This window comes from Urocampus carinirostris, chromosome 5 (genome assembly GCF_059441175.1).
Source record: "Urocampus carinirostris isolate Australia breed hairy pipefish chromosome 5, RoL_Ucar_1.0, whole genome shotgun sequence".
NCBI lineage: Eukaryota > Metazoa > Chordata > Actinopteri > Syngnathiformes > Syngnathidae > Urocampus > Urocampus carinirostris.
In genome coordinates this window covers 8,253,403-8,266,523 of record NC_142353.1, presented here as the reverse complement: position 1 = coordinate 8,266,523, position 13,121 = coordinate 8,253,403, and the positions used below count along the sequence as shown (strand labels likewise).

Sequence of the window (13,121 nt, the reverse complement as noted above, 5' to 3'; positions counted from 1 at the left end):
TTTGGCTATTATTTCTTTCTTAAATGCAATGGTTGTACGCACTACTTTTCTTTTTTCACCTGTAGCAACTTTGCTGCTTGCACTGACTTTCTTTGGAGGCAGAATAAGGGGCTTAAACACCCGTACGCCGCTCAGCATCACACCCTAGAGCACATATATATATATATATATATATATATATATATATATATATATATATATATATATATATATATATATATATATATATATATATATATATATATATATATATATATATATATATATATATATCTCATCTCATCAGCCGTACCGCTTATCCTCATTAGGGTCGCGGGGGGGCTGGAGCCCATCCCAGCCATCTCCGGGCAGTGGGCAGGGGACACCCTGAACTGGTTGCCAGCCAATCGCAGGGCACACAGGGACAGACAACTCATTCGCTCATTCACACCTAGGGACAATTTGGACCGGCCAATTCACCTGAAATGCATGTTTTTGGAACGTGGGAGGAAACCGGAGTGCCCGGAGGAAACCCATGCAAGCACGGAGAGAACATACAAACTCCGCACAGGAAGTCTGGAGCTGGATTTGAACCCCATATATATATATATAAAATCATTTGATATTTTGTTTTCAATTTTATTGTTTGTGAATGCAACATCCATTGCAGCCTGGTCATCCTGGAAGGGGGATTACCTCATGTGCGGTCCCTTCTCAAGGTTTCTTCATTTTCCTCATGCTGGGGTGTTTGTTTCCTTGCTTTAATGTAGGTTTTAGATCAGGGGATAGTGTAATAATAGTGTGTAGCTTTCTATAGTCTGTGGTCTGTGCATTTGTGCAAGAAATTATTATTTTCTGTTTGCATATTTCTGTTTAGTTTGATGTTTTTTTTTCATCAGAACCATTCTAATGCGCAGCTCTTTGAGACTCATTGTGATTAAAAGCTATACAAATGAACATGACTTGACGTGTGCAAACAAGACCACAAAGTACTTTGCTAAAAAAAAAAAACAAGGTGTCAGAAACGGAACAGATGGTAGGCCCAAACGCGTAACATTTTACACAAAAGTTTATTGGGATATCGAGGAAGTCAGGGGCAAAGAAACAAACTAGCGATCCGGTGATGGCTGGACAGGAGGAGCGAGCAGCTCACCAAATCGGAGCGAGATCGGAATGCGGAAGAGATTTCCTGGGACGGAAGATCGGGGCATGGTCATGGGCAAAAACGGGTCGATAGCCGAAGCGGGAGATCAGAATGTGGTCTGTGGTCAAAAACAGGTCGTTAGCCGGAGCGGGAGATCAGAGCGGGGTCAAATGGACAAAACGATAGCCGGAGACAAACGGTAAATCAGGAACAGACGAGTAGGAAACGGATGAAGATGGGACCGACGAGAGCCAGAGTCAAAGTGCTTGCAGTGTATGCAGAGGTTCGATGACGGACTGACCAGGAATGACTGGAGTACTGGGAATAAATAGGAGGGTAATCAATCAGGCAACTAGGAGCAGCTGGCGCCAAACGAGCAGGCACAGGTGAGTGCAATGAGTAATCATGACAAAAAAAAGGTTTTTTAGTTTATTTTATTTTTTTTAATTCTGTATGGTTACACCTTGCCCTTTTTTCAACTTAGTGTTAAATTTGCCTGTCTCCAAATTTAGCCTGTACCAACTCCAAATCTTACTTTATGTGGGGAAGCAGTATTACATTATAAATTGTGCAATTTTATGAAACGGCCCTCTAGTGGATAAAAGAAATTATTATTTTCTGTTTAGTTTGATGTTTTTTTTTCATCAGAACCATTCTAATGCGCAGTCACAGATTTTGTATTTTAGATCTGTAATTTGTGGTTAATCAATGCAACAATCGAGGGTATGGAGCATTTGTTTCACCTTTGATATTTTTCAACCTTTGAACGTTGCATGTAATCACCTGGAGAGATAATAGAACCAGATTGTTTCATTTCACAAAAAGGTGGTGATTGAAGCTATTTTTCTTCCAAATTTGGTTTCTTTTAAATTTCCATCAGTTTTAAGTGTAATTTCTTCTTTGCGTTGTAATTTACCACATTTGACTGCTATTGAACAGATGATGTTCATGGTTAATATGTCGCTGAGACTTTCGTTATAGAGCACGTCTGGTTTCACGGTAGAGCAGGGGTCAGCAACCTTTTCAGTGTGGAGTGCCACTTTCAAATGTCCTTGTAAATCAGTGTGCCACACCAAGATCAATGACTCGCACAACTCTTTTTTTATATCCGACAGAGCTGTCATTTTACACCAGTCCAAATATACAACATGGATATACATTGAAATAGTATAACTGAAAATTTTATTTTCCGCTATTCTTGTTCATCAATAAACTAATAAAATACTGTGAACAACAACTGGAGAGGCCTGTAGACATCCATGACTTCAACTTTTTACCACAAGAATCAACCTCAATCAACCATTCTTCATTAACAATGAACTACAATCAAAACCAAATGATATGGACAGCTACCATACCACTCATCAATGAAATCTTATTGCAGAAAATATCAAAACTTTAAATAACAGCAACAAGGCAGAAGGCTACTTGAAAATAAGTGCAACAGAAATAACAGCTGATTTGGTCTAAATGGTTTTCCGTGCTTTGTTATGCAGTGAGCAATGTGATAACTTGCTTCAATGGTGGTGTTTTTAGCAGTGACAAGGGTTTCTAGGGTCTGTGTTTGTTTGCCGTACCTGGACACAGCGCGTTTTATTGTCTACATCTTAAATTCATGTTTCGTTTCGCCATGACGTTTAAGACTTGATGTGCGAGGTATAACGCTCCCAAGGCATAATGCATAAACAGCACTGTCTTTTTTCGCACAAGCCCCCAGTCGTCAGTTCAAGAACGAGATTTTTTTGCTGAAGCACCTGTCATTATTCATTCATTTATCGCGCGCCGGTGTTTCTGTGGCTGGGTCAAAACACGGATTTCTCCTCTTCTACGAGTCACTGTGCAGACACACACTTGCACACAAAGCAGAAGAGGAGGAGCGCTACCGTAAAGCCTCTAAACAACACGGCGCGCAAATGAAAATGTCAAAATTTTAGGTAAAAAAGCGCATTAAAAAAAAGAATCATTATTATTTTACTGTGCGCTCGCGTGCCACTGGTTAACCCTTCACGTCTCACTGCTGGGACGCGTGTCATAGGTTGCCGACCCCTCCTGTAGAGTCCCTGCAGGTTATTACAAGATTTGCATTCATCAGTAGAGCATGAAAATGGTGACAGTAGGAAAAGGCTTGTTTCAGCCCAAATGCCAACCCAAACCCAGTGAACGATGAAAAAAGAAGAGTTTATTCAAGTTCGTCTAAGAAATGCACATACTTACATGAATGAGTTGACTGAGGGTGCAAAGATGACACGGGCCAGGAAATGACGGAAGAGAGTAACTGAGTTCAAAATACCGTACAGTTCCTTTAACAACTCCTTTTCGGTTGCACTTACTACACATGAAAGGGACATCTAGTAGTCAAATAATACTCACAACAAATTAACTAATTTTGAAATTTTACAGAAAACACAATGCATTTGCTTATTGCCCTTAGCAACAGCATGTACTGCAACAGTCTTGAAATTGTGTGTTATACACAGCAAGTATCCAAATGTCCAATAAGAGCCAACCCTTGCCAATTCATGAAGTGGGGTAAAGGCATTAATTGAGCTGCACAAATCTGTGAAAGTGTCACCAAAACATTGGAGCTGGCTCTTGCGGGTCTCACGGCAATTACGAACCGGAACTGGCAAGTGCGAGTTTAAAGGAATGTGTGAGGCTCCAGAGTGACACAAATTATGACAGTGACAAAATAAACATCCACAAAAACAAAAATTAACAATAATAAACATTAGAACAGTACAAATCAGGGGTGGGGAATCTTTGTTTTTTTGAAGGGAGTCACACCATACATTTTAAGAAAAAATACTACAAAACCGCCAAAACCGCCCTCCAGACAAAAGCTGATTCTTCAGCACATTTTATTCAACTGTGTCATGTTTGCTGATTTAATAAAATCCATGAAATAATATTAATGCCAGGGCATGTGTCACTTATCAATATAAATATAAGACTTTAAATCTGTCTCCCACCCGCAGTTACTTAAGAGTTTGGAGGCTCATTTTGAGTGTCAGTTTTGTCCTAAATAATGATTTCAAAACAAGGTGCAAGCAAAGTTCTTTTGAAAAAAAAATTACAAAATACTACAAAAATGGATACCAACATATTTGCTTTCAGTGCAGACAGCGCTGGGCGTGGAGGGGGAGTCCGTCTGCCCGGAATGTAGCTCCACCCAATCCTGTCGCCAACCCAATAAATGTCAGCCATGTCTAAAGTGAGGCCCGGGGGCCAGTTACGGCCTGTGATCAAATTTTTACTTGACCTCAGTCACAAAATGAATTCTATGTGGCCCGGCAGTAATGTTGACCACAGTGTAAAATAAATTTGTAAAATAACAACAACAAAAATCACCATTTCACCAGATGATGGCAGTAGACTTTAGACCAACTTGCCCCTGGCTTTCTTTGAGAATTTTAGTCCACCCCATCTCGAACATGGCGACTATACATTTTAAAAAAAAGGGGTATTGCCTGTGGAAATTGGAGTATTTTTTTTTCCCGAAATCCGAAACAACGGCATCTGCCTAATTTGCCATGAGACTGTGGTACTGCCGGACAAAACATGCCGACTACAAAAAGCTAACTGGAAACAAACGCTGTGAAAAGGTGAAGAAACTAGAAGCTGTTTTATTGGAACAGCAGCTCTTTTTCACGAGACCCTGCGAGTCAAATGAAAATGCCTCAAAGGCGAGTTATGAGGTTGCGACGCTGATCGCCAAGGCCTGCAAACCAACGAATGCCAGCCTGAATAGTCGTCCTTCACACATTTTCAGCTTACCAAATGTGACCCACTTACTGAAAGGTTTGAACATCCCAGCTCTAACTGCTTTGCTATAACTTATGGGTTTTTAAAGTTTGGTACGTGGCTTTTCATCATTAAGTGACCCAGCAATAAACATAGATGTTTAATGAGCTTCCATGCAAAGGATCATTTAGCGATTTACGGCCAAAAGAGGGTCTATTGGTGTGACACTCTGACTTTAAACAGTAGTTCAAATTGTCTCCTATATAAACTGGACCAAACCCTATAGGGCACGGGTGGCGAACGAAGAGGGCCAAAATTTTTAACCGTGAGAGTCAAAGAGCCACACCATACACTGACCGGCATTAGACGTAACCTACGCAGATGATTGGCAGTCAGTTATGTGTCCGGAGCAGCATAAAAACAACAAATCTGCCAAAATAATTTCAAAATATTATTTATTATTTGTTATCAACTCTGATGGATTCAAGTGTGTTTTAAGAAGGGGAAAAAACTAAACATGAAACGAGGCAAAGAGCCACAGCATATAGAAAATATGATGATTCAAAGAGCCGCATTCTTATTGGCCAAGAGCCGCATGCGGCTCTAGAGCCGCATGTTCGCCACCCCTGCTATAGGGAGTCAAGGTTTTCCTTCCTTGCCACAACCAGGAGTAACAGACATTAACTAGTTGTGCTAGGTCCATTTTGTTTCCGAGCCATATGTACTCATGAAAAGAGTCCTGTATGAGGGATAGGTTCATGACCCCTGGTATAAAGTTTTGTTCCTTGTCACAGGAACTTTCTCTGATTCTATTTGTAAAGTTTTGAACATTAACACTTCACTTATTGTTGTGATTTTGTGCATTTTATGTGCTATGGTAAATGTAGTTTTTGATTGCTACATGGCTCTGATATGCGACAATAGTAAAGCTGATTATGAAATGTGACATCAAAAATGCAATTTCCACTACGCCGCGACTCGGGTTTTAACAGGCACAAAGTTAAAAGCCTCGTGCCATCTTCCGAACCACTTAGTCATTTGGGATTTAAAATGTATACTAATAACTATCACACCTCTCCAAATGGAACACCTCGCAATATTGAATGGCTTTATTGAATTGAAAGTTGAAAAACAGTCGGTTTGTTCCAGATATTCTAATTTAAAACTATCCATCTATCTATTAACTGCACCGCTTATCCTCAGTAGGGTCGCGGGGCTGCTGGAGCCCATCCCAGCTATCTTTGGGCAGTGAGCAGGGGACACCCTGAACAGGTTGTCAACCAATCGCAGGGCACACAGGGACAGACAACTCACTCGCTCATTCACACGTAGGGACAATTTGGACCAGCAAATTAACCTGACATACATGTTTTTTGGAATGTGGGAGGAAACCGAGTGCCCGGAGGAAACCCACGCAAGCACGGGGAGAACATGCAAACTCCACACAGGAGGTTTGATCTCACGACCTCAGAACTGTGCCGCACTCGTGCTAACCACTGCGCTGCCGTGCTGCCCCAATTTGAAACTGATTTGAAAATCATTAAAAATATTGTTTTAAATAATTATTAAAAATACATGAACTATCATGTAAATTATTTTTAGAGATTCCTAGTTCGGGAAATCTGCTTTAGGTTTGGATCCCTGACTCTTTTTAAAACCCGTCTTCCAAGAGGAAGCTGTCAGACCGTCTGCGAACCTATGCTTTCAGCTAGGCAAGCTCTGTAATATCCGACATTCTCCTGCCCTGTTTTCTCCTGCATGATACCTGCTACCGACCTGTTTTTGGACCTGTTTCTGCCTTGCTCCTCCGTCCCAGCCATCGATCTGTCTTGCCCTGTTTCCTGCCGGATACCTGTTGCCGACCTCTTTTCTGGACTCGTTACTGCCCTTGCTCCTCCGTCCCGGCCATCAACCTGTTTTCTCGCTGCCTACGACTAACCTCGCTCGACACGGAAGTGCCACTTCCGCGTTCCTGCCATCAGCTACCCGTGCCCGACGATCATCGGATTGCGGAAGCAAGCACTGCTCTCTTTCTCATTAAAACGCTATTGGGTCCTGTCTCCGTTTCTGGCTTGTGACAAAGAATAAATACTCAGTAAAATGCACAATACGAGGACTCTTCACGTTGCACTTGAACATTCAAACATTACTTTTGTTATCTGTTGACTGTACAAATAAGCAGAGGTGATTTTTTTCACCAGGAAAACCAGGCAGTTGCTTGGGGCCCGCACTAAGTGACGACAGAGAGTCCAAATTTGCATTGCAGTCAATGGAGAAGTTGAGTGAAGAATTAAAAATTGCGTTTTGAGAACTTTAACATGAAGAGGAACTATCCTTCCGGGAATGAAAAAAGGATGAAGAAAAAGAAGGAGAGAAGAAAGCAAGTTGATGGTAGCAATATAATAATGAACAGAGATCAATTGTATTTTTCTCCTACCGTTGATGATGAATGATGTAGTGCAAATGGTGCTAGCCTCTTTTCTCTCACTAGCAACAACAAGACCAAACTTTATTCATGTTGGATTTTTTTTAAGCGTCAAGAGCTATTGCTATATTATTAAGTAGTCTACAATACAATAGTACTTTTATTTTAATTTTTTTAAAGGCCATTAGGGGAAATCCAAGACTACTCAGAATGTTGTGATGTACAACCAATAATATAGTCGAACCAGAAATTGTAATTATTGTGTTTAAATGTGGCATGTTATTAGTTGTTTGGAAAGGTGAAAGCTGTCATCAGCAAATCTGTGACAATGAGGCCACTTGTCTGTTTTTATTATTTTACAACTGCAACTGCATTTCAAGCTGTGCATCTGTTCATCAATCGTCAACCTGTGCAGATTTTGGAACGTCAAATCATTTGGGGAAACTAAAAGACTTTGACCTGTCTTTTTCGAGAATTGGTACAAAATGTAGAAATATTAAACCCATACAATGGATGAAACTAATATAGCGTATTTACCATTCATAGCCTATTTTCCTTCAATGCCCATTTCTTTTAGGATAATTGGTGAAGTTTATACATGAGCGCCTAAAAAAACAAAAACAATTATGTTCCCTCTTTGCCAGCTTCTGTGCCAGCATCTACCTCCACTAGACAGTCGAGACCTTCCTGTTGTGATGACCTCCCAATTTGTTGGTTATAAATTAAAATTACAAAGGCCCAGAGTTTGTCCTTGTGAAATACTGTTGTGTTTGGGGGCCAAGACCCTAGAATTGCCACTGCAAATAAGAGTCATAAGCTGCAAGAAACTCAAGTGTGAAAAGTCTGGAGAGGATTGGACAAGAAGAAAAAAACTTGTCGCTGAAGAGTGCAAGCAAGAAGTCTTTTGTTGTTGCTTGACATGATCGACACCTGGACAAGACCCAAAAGACAAGCACAGGTGGACATAATCGAACTTGACAAGACAGGCAATGACCACAAACACATATCTCAATGACATGTAAAAACTTAACTAAACAAAACATAAATCATGACATGACATGGTATACCAATAGTATGGTATTTGCAACAGATGTTTCTTGTTCGTGTAAAATGTTTAATTTCTCATTTCTTTTTCAATACATTTTGAGAAAGTTAGCCTTGAATTTACCTAATGAAATGCAGATGTGCACAGACTGAGCAATAAAAGGTTGTCTCCCTGTCGGATTCTGGTGCAGCCTGCCTTGACAGTAATAACAGCCCTGAGAAATCGCATTTGCACTCATGCCTTTTGTATAATATTAAAGTGGCAAACGGCTCTGGCAGTCCGGATGAAGGCTGAGGTGAGGCCCCTCGTCGCCAGTTGTGTGGGTGGCACGTCATGGTGCCGCACTGGTGACCTTTTCAACAAAAGCCACTTCCCCGTGAGAAGTCCAGGTGAGTTCTCATTTAGCATTTCCTGATAATTAAATTCAAAGTGCAAGCACCTTCTGTTTTCTGAACAGAATTTGATCACTTCATTTCGACTTAATCTAATAATTGCACAAGCACCATTATGTAGGGGTGGCATTACTGAAAACTTTGGTATGGATCCGATGAGGATAATTTTGCCAAAGAATAGGCCAGCTATCCACTGAAAACGAATCCGTGACCCGCTTTTGGGTCCCAACCAACCAGTTGAGAAACTCTTATCCAAAGAACTCAAATACCTACCAGTGCAAAATATTTTGAAAATAAAGTGAGTTGTTCTCTGCGGGGTGAACTTTTTATGTGTTAATGCAAATACCTGGCGTAGCCACAGTATTTTTACTTTAAGTTGGTTTGGTTTTGTTGGTCCTTTTTAATCGTATATATTCTACTATCTCAGAGTAAAGGCCCAGTCACACAGCCTTTTGCGTCTGTATCGCGGGTAAAATTTTGCGATTTTTTTTTTTTTTTTGCCCGTGGTTGCCCGCGGTGCAAAATGTGCAAAATTGGCCGGCGACTGTTCCGCGTCCTTATCGCTGGTAACCGCGGCTGCATCGCTGTGCCGCCCGCGGTTACCCGTGGTCTAAAGTTTTGAGCAGCGCAAAACTTTTTCGCGTGGCCAACCACGTGTGAATTTCTTACCGCGTGTAAAGCACGGCTGTATCTCGTCTGTATCGCAATCTCAAAAGCGTCCACCAGCGTCTGCTTCACGGGCAGAAATTTCTGGCCGTGATTCAGCCTCAAAACATTTCAAAAGGAAATTTTTTGGGGGAAGGATTTGGGTCGCGGCTTGTACTTACGGTGATGGATCAGTCAAGTTGAGGACCACTGATCCAGAGAACTTGAATACCTTCCGTAGCACAATATTTTGAAAATAAAGTAATGCAAATAAAGCTTCTATTGTTTCTCTATGGCTCAGTTGCCATAGTGACAATGGATCTACAGGTTGTTGTCTTTTCCAGGAACAGTAACATGTTTACGTTTTGGTTGTTCATGCAAATTTGTGGTGTCGCCACAGTAGCAGACCACTTCACCGTACAAATTACACTAGGCATTGTCCTTTTCTGTAGTCGAAAAAAAAGCCTAGCGCTAGCTGCACTTCCTGTTTGCCTCAGTCATTTATAGCTTCTAGAAGGGAAGGACGCAAATACCCTGCCCTCTGTTCTGCCTGGCAGGCAGGATTTAGCAGAAGGCTATGTAGGGTGAGATGCCAAAAGTGTCAGTTCCACACTCAAGCATACACTGAGTGGCCAAAGGCACTGGGTGACATTGACAGGCTGCACTATCTACTTGGAGAAGCGACGCTTTGAGAAAATTAGAAGAGCAGCCAAGTATCAAACCCAGGTCAATAGTCTCAATCCGATCCAAGTACTACCTTCGTACAAATATTCAGATAGATTTTGTCCCCGATTTGAAACACTTGTGTTCCTTCCTGACAAAATATTCTTATCATTGTTTTAAACTCTTAAACATTTGGGCAGAAGTTTGCCTTAATTACAGTACTCAGCCAATAACTCCAAATCATTGCAGAGAATGCTTATTATTACACCTTTACAGCAGCTACTGCTTGCCACCTGGGGCTCTGGTTGGGAAATTGCCACATCTTGCACACTCACTGGTGCAAAGTAAATACTTAATGCTTGTCTAATCGTGCACTTGTATTCAGTGCCCATCCAATTACTTTGTGCGGTGGCACAGGCTTTTCTAATTTAACAGATTTATACTAGGCCGTGTTCAGTGGGTGTCCCGCTAAAATGACGGTCTTACCTTGTATAAGGCTTTACAATGACAATGACTACGTTTCCATGCAGGCAATTTTCTAATTGGAATCTGACTATTGTCAGCATTTCTGTAATATAAAGCCTTGTAAACATGATCAAAAATAAGATAAACGTCTTAGTCTGACTGCAGGTAGACCAAAATGAATGGTCGGGTTAGTTTAATTACTTGTAGATGTATACCCATTCAAAAATTAGTTTAATTCCCCTCATGTAGGAGAGTTTGACATCACAAATGACTGTGGACTTTTGGTACAATGACGAACTATAAATCCAAATTCCGGTGTCCTGCGGAAACGTTCTACCCTGTCAAGATATCCTACTGTAGGCTGATCTGACAATAATTAGTTTTCTTTATTATCAAGTAAAATCAGCAACACAAAAGCTCTGTATGCCTACATACACTGCAGGTTTACTTGCACATTTCCGGGGAACTTGTGCCTTGTTTGAGACGATGGGTAGGAAGAAATTCTAGAACATCGGCTTATTTGCAAAAAAAAAAAGGTTCATTGCTATTGGTTGTTTTTTCTCTATATTTCCATTTTCTTTTCTGCCTTCACGGTGATGAAAATGACTTTGAGTAGTTAAATAGAAACGGTTGGGTTACTTTTTTCATTTTTCAATTATTAATGCATATACACCCATTTGAATAATTTATTTAGTTTCCCTCATCCGGATAGTTTCACACCTCAGAGAACTGGGGACTTGCAGTACAGAGACAAATGATACATAAACTCTGGCTTTCTTGCTAAAAAAAAAGCCTCGTGTATGACCCCGTGGCAAAAAAGGCCACGGTTGGACCCATCCATATACAGAGGATACGACAGTTGTATCTATCCATATATGGTGTAAATCCTCAGTTCTGGCAATCCACATCCAAATTGTAAACAGACAGAATGCAGCAATAGAACCCATTTGTTTTGATTTAGAATATGTCTTGCATAATAGGGGGAGGCATTATATAGCTTCTACTTCATCCCACTCTCGGTATGTAAATTTGATTGAGTGCAAATTGTTAGACTCTGACATACCAACATGCCTCATTATCCTGAACTCTTTAAAAGGACATTTTGATCTGCACACGTTTGTTGGGTCACTGTCATTTAATTCGACTACAACGCCCGGTTTATTTTTTTTTTCTAGTTTCCTTTGTTTCTTAGCTCAATGGAGTTTCCATTTCTAGTTTTGCTTGTTTCTTATTTGGACTTTGTCAGGTTTTTTTTAGACGTGTTATATTTTTTTTGCCCCCTTGTTCCATTGTTACTTTGGTCCAGAATGTGTTAATGAATATGTTCATTGTTTCCAGCTCCTGCCTGCCCCACATGGGTCCATTACTCTCAAACATAACAGAATGACTCGACCATCTATGGACCCGGGGGGTGTACTCTCCTGTTCTAGTGGCAGCTTTCAGATTCTGTCTTGGCGGCAAGGAAAAGCCCACTCGGTGGCTTTTGGTTCGTGTCCTGGCTGCGAGGAGAAGGCCTCTCGGGCAGCCCCTGATTTCATGTCCTTGGTGGCAAGAAGGCCCCTCTGCCACACTTTGCTTTCCCGTCTCAAAGGTGAGGAACAAGAACTGTCAGCAATCCCGTTCCCTTCACTGCAGCCTCTGTATCTTTTTTTAATCTGGTCTTTGAGGGGGAGGTTTTGTTGGACATCCCACCTATCATCAAAGGGCCCCACCTGGGGAATAAACTGGGCACAGTTGTCACCAATTGTCACACACTTGTATCCTTTTATCCCGAACCCTTTAAAATGACATTTTGATCAGCAAACTTTGTCTGGTCATTTTCATTTTCCAAATTCATTTTTCAGCGTCAAGATAACCATCATCACTTACCAGTGTATCCTGATTTTTAAGGTTTATTTTTGTTTCTGGTTCAGACAGCTTTATTGTTGTTTTTGACTGTTACTTTGTTAAGGATTTTGTAGTTAAATTCCATATTTTTTAGCACCTTGCCATACTTCCTGTTACCTGCGTTAGGGTGCACTGAAAATCCATAACAGATATTACTGTGTTTTTGTTAATTATTTGTTGATCTTGTTTTTGTGCTTTGGCCAAAAAAAAGGAATAAATAACCATTATGCTATCCATTGTGATGGGAAACATGAATAAATCATCCTTTATTTAACGTCAAAATTTGGAAACAACGTCCAATTGTGAAATTGCATCATTCTTGCTTTGCCCTTGTAATCCGAATACTCGTAAACGCCATGTATATAAGGTCGTTATTTGTCCCTGTCAAGTAGATGGCTGATTCAGAATGCCTCAAAAATACGAATTTTGATCCCAGTCAGACTGTTCCCTGCATGTTAACATAGGCAAATGATTAGTGAGTCGGGAATTTTGTTCTAGTTGCCGTGGTGAGCATTAGATGGTGTTAGATTACCAAAATAGGTCACTGAGTAAGTTGTCACCATTAGACGAGTTTTCCAGCATTATTAAGTTTATTATTTGATCATCGCAGAATTACTTTGAACATCACATTATTCATTTTAATTGTTATAAATGCACATATGTTCATCCACATATTTGAGTGAAGTATTTACTTGCTGTATTCTTTTGTATCAGTACTTTCCCAGCAATGGTCTT

At 40.6% G+C, this 13,121-nt stretch overlaps 1 long non-coding RNA gene across 1 annotated transcript; it reads left to right on the top strand.

The window, feature by feature from the left end:
- Nucleotides 1-8,327: 8,327 nt before the first annotated feature.
- On the top strand, nt 8,328-12,634 carry LOC148365130 (uncharacterized). Its single transcript, XR_015850411.1, has 3 exons — nt 8,328-8,723; nt 11,838-12,090; nt 12,167-12,634. It is a non-coding gene; the product is annotated as an uncharacterized LOC148365130 (long non-coding RNA).
- Nucleotides 12,635-13,121: the final 487 nt, after the last annotated feature.